Source organism: Pongo pygmaeus, chromosome 19, assembly GCF_028885625.2.
Source record: "Pongo pygmaeus isolate AG05252 chromosome 19, NHGRI_mPonPyg2-v2.0_pri, whole genome shotgun sequence".
NCBI lineage: Eukaryota > Metazoa > Chordata > Mammalia > Primates > Hominidae > Pongo > Pongo pygmaeus.
This window is the reverse complement of record NC_072392.2, coordinates 97526382-97541285: the sequence shown is the minus strand read 5'-3', so window position 1 is coordinate 97541285 and position 14904 is coordinate 97526382. Positions and strand designations below refer to the sequence as shown.

The 14904-nt window shown below is 55.3% G+C and overlaps 1 protein-coding gene across 4 annotated transcripts in view; it reads left to right on the top strand.

Moving 5' to 3' along the window:
• RBFOX3 (RNA binding fox-1 homolog 3) overlaps positions 1-14904 on the top strand; it is a 527163-nt gene that overhangs the window by 342992 nt on the left and 169267 nt on the right. The gene's annotated exons all lie outside the window — the stretch shown is intronic.

Genomic DNA, 14904 nt, shown 5'->3' with positions numbered 1-14904 from the left:
TCAGTACACCTGGAGAGATGGTTCTGAACTCAGGAGAGAGGCAAGGACAGCACACTTCTCTTTGGAAGTGATCGGCACAGGGCTGTTCTCAAAACCATGGCGGGGGCCCTGGCAGTGGAGTTGGGAAAAAGGGAGCGGGGAATGCTCCTTCATGGAAACTGACATTTATGAGGAAGAGGAGCCAATGGCAAAGGGATGGAGGAGCCACCAATGGATGGAGGAGAACCAGGCGGGTGGCCACAGAGGCCGAAGACCAGCAAGAAGTTGGCAAGAAGGAGGAAGGGAGTGATTCGCGAAGGGGGAAAGGTCAAGCCAAGAAGGCAGACAGATGCTCGCTGAATGGAGAAGCAGCAGCGGCCCTGAGGGCAGCAGTGGTGGGAAGGACAGAGTCTCCATCCCAGACGCTGCAGGGCGGGCACTGGGAGGGGCAGTGTGGGCAAGGGGATCAGGGCAGTGGCGGGGCTCACCTTGCTGGAGGGTTTGCAGATGGATGGTGCAGTGGCAGGCTCACCTTGCTGGAAGGCTTGCTTGTGTTGATGTTTACAATGGAAAGGAACCCAGCACTTAAATGCTAATGAAAGGAAAGACAGGGTGTTGACACTGGAGAGAGGACAGTGACAGACAAGAGAGAGGAAAGACCCAGGCTCCCCCAGGAGAAAAGAGGTGGGGGGTACAGGGAGCTGACAGTGGAAGAGGAGGGGAGGTCACCTGCAGAAAGTCAGGTAGGGGGAGAACAGAGAAGGTGTGGATGGGACAGGGAGATGGAGATCGGGAGGAGGAGCCAGAGGGCCAGGTGACAATAGAGAAGGTGTGTTTATAGGGCAGTGCTCCTCAAGGGGGGAGTTTTTTCCCACAGCTCTCAGAGGCAGGAGTGGGAAGAGCCAATATTCACTGAGCACCTGCTGCCTGAGAGGAGCCCCGGACAGTGACCTTGGATGGTTGAGTCCTAGCATCTGTGTGAGTTTCCTGGGGCCGCCATAATAAACCACCCAGCTTCAACAGCAGAAATGTCTCCTCTCCCAGTTCTGGAGGCCAGCACTCTGAAGTCAGGGTGTGGGCAGGGCTGCACTCCCTCTGAAGGCTCTAGGGGAGGATCCATCCTGGCCTCTTCCAGCTCCTGGGACCCTGGGTATTCCTTGGCTGGGACAGCATCACTGCAGTCTCTGCCTCAGCCCTCCCATGCCTTCTTCCCAGCATGTGTCTGCATGTCTCTATCTTTTGTGTCCACATCTCCCCTTCTCAGAAGGACCAGTGATTTACATCCAGTGATTGGATGAAAAGCCCACCCCAGTCCAGTCTGACCTGATCTTAGCTAATTGCAAAGATCCTATTTCCAAATGAGGTCACATTCTGAGGCTTTAGGTAGACATGAATTTGGGGGGACACCCCAGTACGACAGCTAAGCTGGACAAGGAGGCGTGTGAAGACAAGAGGGTGAGAGGGAGACATTTCAGGGCGCAACGGCTGAGCTGTCCTAATTAGGCCCAGGATCGATGTCCTCTGTGGGAGGAAGGAGCAGGAATGAGAGAAAGAGGAAAGAGGGTGGCAGGGAGCGGGTAGCACAGGTCGGGACGAGGTCCGGGGGCTACTGGAGAGGGACAGATGGGGAGGGGAGTGAAGGCGTGGGAAGTCAGGGAGCGGGAGGGATACCAGAGCCGTGGGTCATCACACAGGGGCTGGAGTCAGCCAGGGCATGAGTGTGGCTTTTCCTGGGGGAAGGGAGTTCAGGAGGTGCAGGCCAGGGGCTTGGGGTTGCAAAGGAGAAGATCAGCTTCCTTTTCCCATGAAGATGGCAGAGGGCTGGCCTGGGAACTGTGGCTGGAGCTCAGAGGGCAGAATAGACGTCCCTGCCTGCAGCAGGAGAGTTAGCACCCCAGCTGAGGAAGGGCCAGAAGGTCTGTCATGGAGGAAGGGGCTGAGCTTGGCCTCTGTGGTCAGGAGCGTGGCACTCAGACCCATGGGGAGGCCATCAAGAGGCAATGTCAGTCACGCCCAGGGGAGAACTTTTGAGTAGGGGCAGTTTCTGCAATGAAACAGGAGGTGAGGCAAGGTGGGCTGGGAAACACTGGGACGGTTGCAGAGGCAGCCTGAGGGTGGCCAGGGTCTGGCTAGATGGTCTGCAACCCGCCAGTCCTGAGCAGATGCTCCCCACAGGGGACGCCCTCGCAGACTCGCAGAGAAGCCGCTCTCCCTGCTTTTGCCCCTCACAGCAACCAGGAAATGCATCTACTCCGCCTCCAGGAGATGGGAGAGAAAACAGATGATGCAGAGGGTTAAAAGAGGTGAAAACTCCCTGGAGAAGGGGAAAATTTGCAGAGACCGAGGACATTTTTGACATGGGCGGGTTGAATTCTATAGCGGGGGTATAAAAAGCGGAAGGCACTTTCGAAATCGTGAGGATAGAGCCCAGAGTCGTCAAGAGTTAGGCTGGAAAGACACCCCCTTCCCGTCCTTTTCTCTCGGCTTTGCGAGTTCCCAGCTCCTCCTCCTTCTACCCCACCAATTGACACGCCCAGGTTTCCACACCTTAGACCCTTCCTGGGCTTCTCCATGACTCAGGAGGTCTCTCCCTGAAAGGAATGGTGTCAGCCAAGGTCCCAGACAACAAGGCCATGAACTCTGGCATCTTCCTCCATAGAGAGTGACATGGGGCCAGGCCTGGTAGCTCACACCTGTAATCCCAGCACTTTGGGAGATTGAGGCAGGTGTATCATCTGAGGTCAGGAGTTCAAGACCAGCTTGGCCAACACGGTGAAATCCTGTCTGTACTAAAAATACAAAAATTAGCTGGGCATGGTGGCATGCGCCTATAATCCCAGTTAGTTGGGAGGCTGAGGCAGGAGAATCGCTTGAACCAGGGAGGTGGAGGTTGCAGTAAGCCGAGATCACGCCACTGTACTCTAGCCTGGGCAACAGAGCAAGGCTCTGTCTCAAATCAAAAAAAAAAAAAAAAATAGAGAGTGACATGGGCATGATGGCTTGGGGTCACAGCGTTTCAGGACTGGACAGACCTTGGAGATCATCCATCCCATCACCATCAGCTTGAAGGGGAGGCACTGAAGGCCCTAAATGTTCAGCGACCCGCCAAAGAGTATGACGCCCCAACTGAGGCTGAGAGATGGCACAGGGCCCAGAGCCAGCGAGGTCTGCATCTGGTGTGACGCCCCCTTGCCCCCACCCCAAGTGGGTGGGCTTCAGTGCAATTCTGGCACTCACTGCTCAGAGTCAGCCTCAGACTCCAAGGTGCAGGGCAAAGTCCCCTACAAGACCACCCTCACTTCCAAGCCAGCTCCTAGTCTCAGGACCCACCTTCTGACCAGTCAGCTGCAAATTCTGGGGTTCCCATGAACCCCTCAGGTTCAGTCATTGCTAGAACATCTCACAGAACTTAAGAAAGTGGCATGCAAATGATTCCAGTTTTGTTATAAAGGATCCAGGGACGGCGAGGTCTCAGCGGGAGCGCGGAGCTCCTATGTCCTCACCCCATCACTCTCCGGGCACACCCACGTGGTCGCCAAGCAAGAAGCTCCACCACACTTAGGGGCCCAGAGCTTTCTCCATCAGGATTTTATTATGTAGGAATGATTGATGACATTACTGGACACCTGATTGAACTCCATCTCCAGCCCCCTCCCCTCTCCTGAGGTTGAGCCAGGCTGAAGTCCCAGCCCTCTAATCACAAAGTTGGTGTCTCTGGGGCCAGCTCCCATTCTGAAGCTATCTTATCTAGGGGCCACCAAGAGTCATCTCATAACTTTCTAAAGACCGTTCTGGCACGCGGGAAATTCCAAGCACTTCGGGAGCTCTGCGTTGGGAACCCGGCCCAATAACAGCCCCCCTGAAAGTCAAATCACAGAACACAGAAACTTAGCAAACAATTCCAACCCAATTCCAAATAATACCTCCTAAGAAAAGGAACAGTCCCAACAGAACACAGAAAGCACACCTGGATGAGACGGGCGGGCGGAGCACTGACTTTAGCAGGTATCAGAAGCTGAAGCAAACAAGGTGAGAAGGTGCCTGGACCACGAGGATGAGGACACTTCCCTTCAAGGGGAATGTGCCAAGAAGTCCAGGCTCCTACATCAGCTGGGGTTGGAGGGCAGGCCAGACAGGAAACTTGCTCACTTCATTCAAGGTTGTTTCTGCCCTGGGAGACCAGGCCGCTATAACCAGGGTCTTTTCCTGTTGGAATCAAAGGAAGGAGGGCAGGGCAATGCCCAGAGAAGGCTGAGAGGGCCGGGAAGGCTGGAGCAGACAGTCTCACCTGCCCCGTCCAGGTGAGCGGCCCTCTGGGAAAAGTCAGCTCTGGTCTAAGTCTGTTACAGCGGGAATGAATTTACACAGTGTTTGTATAAATTTAAATTCCTGCTGCCTAAGCAGTCTGGATGCTGTGCCATGAGCCTTCTTGACTTGAGCTCTGTGGGGGCCCCCTCCCCAAGCCAGTTCTGAGCCACCTGTCCAAAGTCACCTGGAACTGGTGGTGGACACGACCTGCCCGGAGTTGGCAGGCTTGCCCAGCTGCAGGCTCTCAGGAAGCAGTTTATAAGCTTACCTGCAAAATCCCAGCCCACTAAATCTCCGGAATGGGAGAGGATTCACCTAATGGAATCAGAAAGTATAAAATAGCGGTGATCTTGAAAGGCATTCGGAAACTAAGCCCTTTCTGGAAATTGGAAAGTCGCTAACATCAGCCTGGGAGACCCTGGAAATTACAGACCCGTGTGCCCAGGGGCAATAAGGTCAAACTGCTACACATATCTAAAAGGAAATCAGACTCTCTAACTCGCCAGAGTGCTCTAAAAAGTTAATAAAGTGGCAGTCATTCTCGCAGCCCAGTGGACATAATTTACCTGCGTTTTCAAAAAGCTTTTGATGAGATCCTTCATGAGAGACTATTAGGGAAAGGAAAAAGCAAGAGAGAGGACAGTGTCAGCTGCTGCCAGTGAAACTCTCGTTAAGCAGGAGGCTGTGGGAGCCCCGGAGGCCAGCTGCTCCCCACGACCGCCTGAAGACAGTTAATAATTGTGGCCCCCCAGGGCCGGCTTTGGGGAGGACATGGCATTACATTTAAAAACTTAGGAACAAGCTCATGAAGCCTGGTTTCATTTCCAGCATTCCTCCAGGCTGAAGGGCAGTGAGAGGGTTTTGTTCTCTGGAACTGTTTGTGTTCTGCTTTTTGTCCTTTGGAATGGGGGCTGGACTGCCTCTGCCCAGCTCACCCTGTGGTCACTGCCGAGCGTGGCATCTGGCAGGGGAGGTGGTGGAAAGTCTGCTTGGAACGGAGGCTGCATGGGCTGCTTTCTGGAGTAGTTTGATGCAGTTTTTATGGTCGCCACAAATCTGTGCCCCCCTCCTCTCGCACTGAGGGTCTCCAAGGGCATTGGTGGCAGTAACGCTGGACACTTCCCCATGTTCTCACCCAGCTTGCCCCACAGAACCATACAGGGGAGCAGAACCTTCCAGGGGGGGCCAGGAGCCAAGGAGAAGGCACAGAACATGGGGAAGTCGAGGCCCGGTTCGTGGAGCATACCCCCTCTGGCAGTACACACAGGACCCATCAACCACAGAGCCTGTACCCCGGGCCCATGCTTGCTAAGGTCCCAGGGAGGAAAACAGAAACAGCATCAGGTGGGTGAACTGGGGAAGCTATGAGGAGAATCTGCTCTTGCTAGAATTAAACTCCAGACCAGAGCACGTGGATGAGTCTCCTGGGGCTGCTGTGACAGATGACCACCAACTGGGTGACATGAGACAACAGAAATGGATTCTCACTGTTCTGGAGCCTAGACGTCTAAAATCAAGATGTCAGCAGGAGCCGGGTGCAGTGACTTCTGCCTGTAATCCTACCAACTTGGGGGGCTGAGGCAGGAAAATCGCTTGAGCCCAGGAGTTCGAGGACAGCCTGGACAACATAGTGAGACCCCATCTTTAAAAAAAAAAAAAAAAAAGGCCAGCCTTGGTGGCTCACACCTATAAGCCCAGCACTTTGGGAGGCCGAGGCACGTGGATCACCTGAGGTCAGGAGTTCAAGACCAGCCTGGCCAACAGTCTGTTTCTACTAAAAATACAAAAATTAGCCGGGTGTGGTGGCAGGTGCCTGTAATCCCAGCTACTTGGGAGGCTGAGGGATGAGAATCACTTGAACCCTGGAGGTGGAGGTTGTAGTGAGCTGAAATTGCACCACTGCACTCCAGCCTGGGCAACAAGAGCAAAACTCCGTCTAAAAAAAAAAAGATGCCAGCAGGGCTGTGCTCCCGCCAAAGCTCTAGGGAAGGGTCCTTCCTGCCTTTTCCAGCTTCTAGGGGCTCCAGGCATTCCTCGACTCTCATCTCTGCCTCTGGCTCCACGAGCCCTTCTTCCTTGTGTGTCTCAAACCTCCCTCCTTTCTCTTATAAAGGCAACCGCTATTCGATTTAGGGCCAACCCTAAATCTAGGATGATCTCATTTTATCATCCTTGATTTAGTCATATCTGCAAAGACCCTTTTCCAAATAAGGTCATATTCCAGGCTCTGGGGGTTAGGACTGGACATACCTTTTTGGGGACATGGTTCTGCCCCTCGTAAGCGTGCGTTCATCCGGGCATTCGCTGGCTCCCCCTGTGTGTCAGGCTCCGTTCTAGGCAACAGCAGGCAGAGTCCAAGCTCTCACGGAGCCTGGGCTCGGGGCAGAGGGGGTGTGGTGGCATTTGGTCTGCCTTCCAGGTGGATATGACCTGGCCACCCTAGAGAGCAGGTGGAGGTGGCTCACGATGAGCTGGGGCAGCCTCTGCCTTCCTGCCTCCTCTCCAGTGGCCACTCCCAGGACTTCTGCCACGAGCAGCACGGGACTCTCGCAGCCAGGCCCCAGGGCCCTGCCACGACTGGTAAAAACCTGATCAGGGGCAGAAGACCTCTGTGTCCGCAGAAACTCCACGTGCCTTCCAGCATTCCAAACATATCACATAAATTTCAAGTGCTGCAGAATTTACAAAGTGCCTATAAAATACCAGCGTTCACTTGGATTGTTCCTTAGAAGTGCTGGCCACCTTCCCAGTGCTGGGCTGGGAGTGAGGAAAGAGCAGAAATCACGAAAAGTTTGCCCTTGCAAACTCCCTCCACCTGAGTGTTTCCAGAGCCTGAGCCCTCCAAAGGTTGGGGGAGGCAGCATAGCCGGGGGGGTGACCCCAGCATACACTTGGGTCAGGGTGGCTTCGCGGGGCCCTGGGACCCTGGAGGGGCACGCTAGCCCTGGGCGAGTTACCCTGCCCAAGCTGAAAGCCTGGAGCCTGCTCAGCTAAGTCGCCTCAACCCAGAGTGGCCAAGAACAAGTTCTCCCGGGGGAGGCAGCTGAGGCCTCACCAGCTGCAGCCTCACCTGCAGAGTTCATCAGCCCAGCAAGTGTCTGCCAACAGCTTTGGCAGCCAGGCCACCTGAAACAAGGAGAAGGCAACCAGAGCTGGCGCTTTGCAGCCAAGAAGCAAGAAGGAGCCTTGCCCTATTGGGGCTGCCCCAATGCTCATGGCTGAAGGCATATGGGTTGGTTTCCATCCAACAGGGAGCAACTGATTCTATTGGACCAGTCTTGGCCTGGCTGTCCTCGTGCCCCACGTAGGGATGGATTCCAGCCTTGTGGGGCACACGGGGAAGCCACAGATCCGCAGCTCTACTCCTGCCCCATGGGCTCATCCACAGCTGGCACCGTGAGCCTGCACAGAGGGCCCACAGCCCTTCCCACCAGCCTGGGCCTCCCTCCACCTCTTGAGACTGGAACAGGATTAAGGGGTCCTGCCCTCTGAGAAGACAGCAGGGCTGATCTAATTTAGGATCCTAATCAATTTGTCCCTGTGTGATCAGTGGAGATCTGCCCATCAATTGTTCGTCAAAGGAGAACGACCGAGGTGGAATTCATAGAGAAATGTGCAAGTCCTGGCAGGGAAACCAAGGATAGGGGCCGTGTCTCCTCAGTGGGATCTGCTTGTGCAGGGTCATGGCTGGCTCCCAGGCCAGTCCTGGCCACCCCTTTCCTACCCACAGCCCCTGTCCAGGCCCCCCCATGGCTGCAGGACTTGCCCCCGGCTGCAGAGCTCCAAGCTTGTGGGAGCCTCCATGGAGAAGCTGAGGCTCAGAACCGCCGCATCTTGGACTTGGCCTGGCCGCCCCTTAGCCACATTATGCGTACTGAGCTGTGACCATGAGAGGCTTTTCCAGAGCAGTGGTTTTGGTTTAGCATACAGCCCAGGCAGAGAAAGGAAATCTCAAAGTTACTCAAATAACTCAAAAGAATCTCAAAAGTAATCTCAAACTTCAAAAGGAATCTCAGAGGAACTCAAAGCAAAGTTTTAGAGTATGTGAAGGAGCCCGATGCCTGGCAATCTGCATTAATATTGCAGGTGTTCATACGCCTCCCCCCTCCACAAGCCCCAGTAAAGGCAAACCCACAATTCCGCTGGGCCAGCCATGGGCACCTGAAGTCTTCCCCTCCCCTCTTCAGGTTCCATCAGAAGCTGCCAAGAAACAGGAGGGGAAGCTGCTTTGGGGGCCTCTTGCGTGAACAGGGAAAGTGTGGGGTGCACAGCCTTCATCCTGGCTTCACACCAAGGTCCCTGTGGTGACCAGCACGGGATGGGATAGGGAGGGTCCTGCCGCCCACTCACCTGTGTGCGAGCTCCTGCTCAGACCATGGCCCCCGCTCCAGCAGCCTCCGCGTCACCTGGGACCTTGTGAGAAATGCACCCCCACCACCCCAGACCTGCCGCATCATTGAATCTGCACTGTGGAGAGCCCTCCGGGGAATCCTGTGCAGGGGAGAGAGAGCCGCACAGGCCTGGGAGGCTCCTGGGGGACTGTGGCAGCACAGCGCCCCCACCTGCATCCTCTGCCTCCGGGTCCTTCCAAGGAGCTCCATACCCCTCAGAACACCACTTTCTGCAAGAGAAAAGCAGATCTTGGGTCTTGGGAGAGAAAAAGGAAAGGAAAAAGAAAGAGACCCTGTGCATGTGGTTTCAGGGTGCTGGTGCCCCCTCCTTCATTTACTCACACATATTTATTGAGTGTTTGCTCTGTGCCAGGCCCTGTCCTGGGCTCTGGAGACACGTAATGTCTGCATCAGGAGACAAAGCAGATAAAAACCTCTTGTTGTGCTTACATTGCAGTGGGGGAGATGGGCAGTTGGGGGAACAGATGAGTATGTTTGTAGGGGGCTCGAGGAGCTAACGCCGTGAGGTGGGAACTGGAGGGGTGTAGGGGTGTGAAGGCTTTGACTTTAACTGAGGTGAGAAAAAGGATCTGGGCAAAGATCGAAGGGAAGTAAGGAACAGCTAGGGTGGGGAGAGGCCGGAGCCCCAGGATGGAAGGGAGGGAGGGAAACACATGGATGGTGGGGGAGAGGCCAGAGCTGGTGCAAAGGCCCTGGGCAGAGTGTGCTGGCAGGTGCCAGGGCCAGTGAGGAGGCCAGTGTGGGGCCCGTGGAGGGTGATGGAGTCTGGCAGTCGGCCGGAGCTGGTAGGCCTCAGAGCTGGGAAAGGGCTTTGGAGTTGCTCTGTGATGTGGAGTGAAAATCCTCTCCTACATGCCATTTTCTCACACTTTACAGCGTCTTCCTTGGCCATTTTCCTATCCCCAGGGGAGGGGCGTCGGATTCCCATCAGGCCCCAAGCCCGGGCAAGCTGGCTGCAGCTTGGCTGTGTCCTCAGCCACAGGCCAGTGTGGCCACACCTCTCTGGGCCACCCCTGGGGCTCTGGCTTTGGCCTTGGCCATCAGTGCTGCCCTCAGACTCAGGGGCACCGGCCTGGCCCCAGCAGCCGACCCCTCACCCATGGAGGTGCCAGTGGCATCTCTGCTCTATTGGTGTGCACTGTGGGCACCTCGTGGCTCTTCCTGGGGCCCTTCTCAGGCCACGTTCTTTCTTCTCAGGGGTCCTAGCTCCAAGGTGCAGGGGAAAGAGCAAGACCCCATCTGGGTTCCACTCAGGGCCCAGAACGTGTGGGGCAGAGGCCACAGACAGTGCTGGATCCACTGTGGCAGGGAGCAGGTGCTGGCACATGGGGCTGTTTTGTGGGAAGCGGCCCTGGGAGAAGCTGAGCCTCAGCAGGGCAGGGGTCCCTGACAACTAGCCATTGGGGAGGGGTGTGAGGGTCTGGGCAAGGCAGGCTCCCATTCCACCTCCTCCTGTACCTCCTTATTTGATGATTAAACCAGGTGGCCGATGGGCGGGGCCAGGCCCAGGGGTGCTCAGTAAGTGCTGGTTAGACACACAGGACGTGTAGACAGCACTCCACCTGTCCAGAGGGCTCCACACACCAGGGGTGTGAGCACCACCTCCCGTGGTCCTCACTCTACCCAGGGAAAGTCAGCGGCCAGGAAGGGGCTCAGCATCTGGCTGCCCAGCCCACCTGACTGGATTCACATCCCCACTGCACTCACAGTTGACATATCTGAGCATCAGTTTCCTCATCTGCAAAGCAGGGATGATACTCAGATGGGCCTCTTCAGGGAGGAGTGAGAGAGGGAAAATGCTGCCCAGTACTGAGAACGGCACCAGCTGCAGAGCCCCTGCGGCTACTGTGACCCTGAGGTGCAGGGGCACCTACACACCCAGGCCACACCGAGCCTGTCCCTGCGTCTCCCTGCTCTCGGGGAACGCAGGATTGCCAGGCTCAGCAAAGGGAGCCAGGTCTACTGACCAGCACGTCCCTGCTCTCAGCCCCCTCCCAGCTGCCTCTGCGTCAGCTGAGTGCCCTTCCCTTCCATGCAGTCCCAGGCAACACCATCTCACCTGGGCCCCCAAAGTCCTGCCTCCTCCCTTCCCTCCTCAGGCCTTGCCTCCCAGATGCAGCTGGTTTGCAGCTTGTCTTCTCAGGAACACAGGAGAGGCTCTTCCCTGGCGATACCCCATCTCTGGTGCCTCCTGCCCCTGCCCTCACCTTCCCATTCGCCTCTGGGGTCCAGGCAGTTGCCATAACCTTCCCATTCGCCTCTGGGGCCCCTGTCCTCACCTTCCCATTCGCCTCTGGGGTCCAGGCAGCTGCCCTCACCACGGAAGGGCTGGGACCCCAGAATATACCCTCTCACTGCAAGGCTGCGGGTCCTGCAGGTGGACCCTGCCCGAGATCGGTGCTGTGCCCACTCCTCACTCCTGCTCCACCCTCTACCCGAGGACAGCACAGCCCCCGGAGCCGAGTCCACAGATGCCAGGTGGGCCAGACACCAGCTGCATATTGGGTCAGTGTTTCAGGGAGAAGAAAAGTGGGTCTATAGAAAAACAGCATTCAGTACCCACCAGCACCCTGCTGTCATCATCCCTACAGACAGTTTAGCCTGAAGGGCAGAATTATAAGGGAAAGAGAATTTTGACATTTCTGGTTTTGAGCAATGACTTAGAGCTGGGATTGCAAGTGACAAGCGACTCTGCAAAAGCGGCTGCAGCCACTTAGAGCAGGCTTCCCTCTAGCAAGTGCTGAGAAAGCAGGACAGCTTTGGGACCAGACTTGCCGGGATGGCGCCTTTCGACATGGCATCGAGTAGCCATGGCAGGTGGACTGTGATAGCCGGGTCAAGTACAAGGTGGCCCAGGTGTGGGCCCTTCTCTGTTATTGGCAGAGCAGGAGGAGGATGGCATGGTGAGGTTGGGATTCCCACTAGGAGATGAGCCCTTCCTGAACGGGGTCCTCTTCAGCAGCTCTGAGTGCACCCCCCACCAACCAGCCCCTGCCTCCTGATCTTCCAAAAGGCCTGTCCATCTCTTTTGCTGAGTGCACCTGAGAAGAACTTCGCCAAGTTCCCTGTCCCACCCTCCCTTGGCCCTGAGGCTCTAGAGCTCCCTTTAGTCTACCCAGGATCTGACCCCGAGTGTCGTTAGTGGCCCTGGCTCCATCTGGCCTGGGGAACCTGTGTTCCATTTAGACAGGGACCCCCGTGAGAAGGGCTTGCCCAGCACATTCAAGTGCTCAGTAAATGCTGAGTCATAACAGCAGTAACCTTGACTGTGATCCATGGCAACACACCTGGTGGGTTCTGAGGGATGGAGATTTTATCCTCTGGTTTTGCATGAGTACAGGAGTATTGAGTAGGGTTTGAGATTTAAGCGGGGAATCCATTTCAGACACTTCTCTGTGTCTGTGGCGTATCATCTGAATCATATCAGCAGCAACCTTGACTGAGGTCCATGGCAACACACCTGGTGGGTTGGGATGGAGATTTTATCCTCTGCTTTCGCCTCAGTACAGGAGTATTGAGTAGGGTTTGAGATTTAAGCGGGGAATCCATTTCAGACACTTCTCTGTGTCTGTGGCGTATCACTGGAGGCTGCTGTCTGGTGCTTTGACTTTGCCTGTCAGTGTGGCGCTCCCTGCACTGGGTCAGCCCTGAGACCTGGATTGGTTTAGCTGAGCTATTCACCGCGGAGGACCAACCAGTGTCTAGCAGCAAAGCAGAAATAGGTTCTTCTGCATTTTCCAAGAGTCATAATCTCTAAAACAGGCTCTTCCTGAAAATGTCAAGAAGCAACCTTGGACTTATGTGTAGGCATTGGCATCTATTCCCAGTGAGGCCAAAAACCAGAAAGAGAGAGAGTGGGGAGAGAAGGGGATAAAGGGGGAGAGAGAAGAAGGATTTGAGACCCCGTCCCCACAAGATTAGAAGCTGAAAAATGTACCATCATTGCTTTTTATATTTTTTTTCCCCAAAACAAAAGCAAAGGACAGGCCAGGCATGGTGGCTCACGCCTGTAATCCCAACACTTTGGGAGGCCGAGGCAGGTGGATTGCCTGAGCTCAGGAGTTCAAGACCAGCCTGACCAACATGGTGAAACCCCATCTCTACTAAAAATACAAAAATTAGCCAGGTATGGTGCTGCGTGCCTGTAGTCCCAGCTACTCGGGAGGCTGAGGCAGGAGAATCACTTGAACCCAGGAGGTGGAGGCTGCAGTGAGCTGAGATTGCACCACAGCACTCCATCCTGGATAATAGAGCAAGACTCTGTCTCAGAGGGGAAAAAAAAAAGCAAAGAACAATGAGAAGGACTCAGGTGTCTTTTCCTGGCCCCATGGGTCCTGCAGCCCTTTGGCCAAACCCCTGGTAGGTGAGCAGCTTCCTGGTCTGCTGCTCTGTCCTCCACTCAGCACAGGCTGTGCTCTCAGCATCTTGGCAGCAGACTCCTCAGGGCACCTGCTAGTCAGAGCATCTTTTTGGTCTCGGGTTTGTATTCTGGGGAAGCTATTGGAACATTGGACCCTTTGGGACTTCACTTGCCAAAGCATGAACTGAAAACTCACCTAACAACATGCATCCCTGTGCCGGCGTCTCTGGAACCGCACGAACCTCCTGGGGCTCAGGGCTCGGGGAAGGACTGCTCAGAGCACCTGCCGGCGGAGGGACTCACAGGAGTCCCTGGAGGCCCCAGGACAGTCATTTCCCGGCGTCGATTGTAGTGTGTGCTGCCACATTCCAGCTTCCCAATGCCACCCTCTCTCCCAGGGGAAGGATGCGGGTCGAACCTCATACTGGAGGGGACCCGTCTGCTGCCTCACGGTAGGGCAGGTGGAGAGACAGCAGGAGTCCACCAGTTCCCCAGATTCCTCCCACCGCGTCACAAACTTCTTTCCTTTTCTTTTTCTTTTTTGTTTTTTTGTTTTTTGTGTTTTTGTTTTTGTTTTGTTTTTTGTTTTGAGATGGTGTCTCACTCTGTCGCCCAGGCTGGAGTGCAGTGGCACGATCTCGGCTCACTGCAACCTCCACTTCCCAGGTTCAAGCGATTCTCCTGCCTCAGCCCCGCCGAGAGTAGATGGGATTTCAGGTGCGTGCACCACCACGCCCGGCTAATTTTTGAATTTTTAGTGGAGATGGGTTTTCTCCTTCTTGGCCAGGCTGGTCTCAAACTCCTGACCTCAGGTGATCCACCCGCCTCGGCCTCCCAAAGTGCTGGGATTACAGGCATGAGCCACCGTACCTGGCAGCTCTTCTTTTCCTTTCTTAGAAGAAAGGGGAAGATGACACGGTGTCTTCCACCTGAAGACTTTCTCCTCCCCACAGCCATGGTTCTGCGATTTACATTAAGGGCTGTAACGGGTCGGAGTAAATGGAGCAGGTTTGCAATTAGTTTTCAAAGTACTTATCTCATTAAAGTAAATGAATTATTGATTTAGGGACACTCATGCTTTTAGTGAGTGGCGGGGTGCCATCCTTACTCTGGGCTTCAGCTCCCGGAGCCGGTGGCCGGCACAAGCAAACTTGCTTTGTGTAGGGAATTTTTTTTTTAATTTTAATATTTCCTTCTCGTTATTTAGCTTTGTAATTAAAGTGGATTCACATGAGAAAGGAAGGGTCGGTTTATGGGAATAGAAGCCCCAGAGACAAGCGTGCCTCCCTGCAGGAAAGAGCAGAGCTAAGAGGGAGTGATGAGGCTCTTGACCTCCACAGCTAATGAAGGTTGAGCAAGGCGGGGGAGCACACCTGGTGGGGCTGGGAGGGTTTACAATGGGCTGGGGCTTCCCTACCTTGAGCTGCTAGGTCAGCCCTTCCCGTCCGCACCAGGGAAGTTCATGGCATTGGAAGACAGCTCCAGAAATTCCTAGAGGACTATGACCAGGCATTTTCTGGATGGCTGCTTTGGAAGCCCCCGAGGGAGTTGGCTGGGGAGGCAGCTGTGCCCCTCTATGCTTGGCAGGCAGCGGGTCCAGGAGCCCCAGCCCCAAGCAGAAGACAGGAGTCCTGGAAGTGGTATCGATTTAGTCCCTATATCAGCAGCATCCACCGTCCCTGGGATGTACAGGAGGGTCTTCCTATCTGCGGCCCCTCTAGGAAGGGGAATTGCAGCCATGGAGGAGAAGCCCAGGGACGCTGCCCCTGAGCTGCAGTTGAGCCCGGGATGGAGACCAGCCGACCTGGGAGGCCAGGCCCAGTGCTGCTGCTGAGCGCCGGCCAC